Source organism: Lissotriton helveticus, chromosome 4_1 (assembly GCF_964261635.1).
Source record: "Lissotriton helveticus chromosome 4_1, aLisHel1.1, whole genome shotgun sequence".
In the NCBI taxonomy this organism is placed as follows: domain Eukaryota; kingdom Metazoa; phylum Chordata; class Amphibia; order Caudata; family Salamandridae; genus Lissotriton; species Lissotriton helveticus.
In genome coordinates this window covers 1,977,924,949-1,977,926,462 of record NC_136063.1, presented here as the reverse complement: position 1 = coordinate 1,977,926,462, position 1,514 = coordinate 1,977,924,949, and the positions used below count along the sequence as shown (strand labels likewise).

General features: G+C 61.7%; 1 non-coding gene across 1 annotated transcript; it reads right to left on the bottom strand.

Moving 5' to 3' along the window:
- Nucleotides 1-650: 650 nt before the first annotated feature.
- TRNAV-CAC (transfer RNA valine (anticodon CAC)) lies at nt 651-723 on the bottom strand. The gene has a single exon. It is a non-coding gene; the product is annotated as a tRNA-Val (tRNA).
- Nucleotides 724-1,514: the final 791 nt, after the last annotated feature.

The window sequence follows — 1,514 nt, the reverse complement described above, 5'->3', positions numbered from 1 at the left end:
CCGGGCGGTGCTCCTGGTCCCCCTGCCTGGCTTCTTGGCATGATGCAGGCGGCCCTTCTTGGCTCCTCCGGGGTGTAGGGAGGTGATGCCTGATGATGCCGAGGTTTGTCCTGCCTCCTCCTGCTGGGCTTCTTCCCCGGTTCTGTGGATGGCGGCCGTTCTGAAGGCCCAGGGGCTGCGCCGGCGGTGCTCTTGGTCCCCCTGCCTGGCTTCATGGCGTGATGCTGGCTGCCCTTCTTGGATGCTCCGGGGTGTGAGGAGGTGGTGCCTGGTGTTGCCGAGGTTTGTTCCACCTTCTCCTGCAGGGCTTCTTCTCCGGTTCTGTGGAGGTGCTGCTGGCCTTCTTCCTCTCTCGCCTCTGCTGTTCGTGGTGTTGATGGAGGTTGGTGTTGGTCCTGGTTCCTACTCCGGTGGCTGCAGTCCTCTTTCCTGCCCGGCGCTGGTGTCTTGGGTGGCGCCTGGGCTGGCTCTTGGGGGCAGGTCGCTTGGTGTCATTCCTGCCCCTGTGGTGAGTACCGCATAGCGTTTTTCCGTTCTTCCCAGTTGCCTCGCACTTGCCTGCTGCTCTGGCCATGTGTCTTGTGCTTTGTATGGGTTGGTCTGGTTGATTTCTTCCCTATGCAGGTGCCTCGCTGTGCACGGGGGACTCCTGGGGATGCCGGGATTTGAACCCCGGGCCTCATGCGTGTGATGCAATGCGCTCTGCCACTGAGCTACATCCCCACTGCTGTCCTTCTTGGCGGGCGCGTCGGCTCCCGCGGCTACCTCCTGGTGCTCTGTTTCATGTTTGGGGTGATGGTGGGGAGCTGCGGCCGGGGCGTCTGCCGACGAATGCAGGGGCTCCAGTGGCCACCTTCCCCTCGAGTGTGGTTTGGGAATGTTTCTTTCTCTTGCTGGGGGTTTCCATTCCTGCTTGTCCTGCTCCTACCTCCACCCCCCCGCTGCTCCCGGGGGTTGGTTGCCCTGGTCGTCTGTCCCATCGGTTGGGTCTGTGCTTCCTGTGTGGGCTCTGTCCTGGTGCTCATTGGAGCCATCTGCCCAGCCTTCCTTGGGTGGTTGCGTCAGTTCGTGTGGTGCCCTGCCCGTGTCTTTGCACTGGCCTTCTGCCTCCGGGTACTTCTTGTTCATGTGCCTGCGGTCTTGCCACCCTGACTGCGCCTGCTCTTGTCTGCTCTCCAATCGCTGGTGGTGGAGTGTGGCGCTGCTGTTCTGGATTCCCTGGCAGTCGGTCGCTGTGGTTCCGGGTTCGGTGCTGGTCGTGAGCGCTGGTTCCTGGGCTCCTCTTTCTTGGTCTCCATGGCCTGCGGCCTTGCCTCCTGCTCACCCCTGCTCTCTCTTTGTTCTATGGGGTCGGGCGTGCTGGGGGTATTCTGCCTTTTTGGGTCGCTTCTTCCTACCTGGTATTGGCGTGGGTTCCGGTCGCCTGGATGGTGACTGGTTCCTTTTTTGGCTGGATGTGCTTGTGCTTGCTTTTGGGTTCCCTGTGTTGTTGGTGTCTCCCTGCCTGCTTGCCT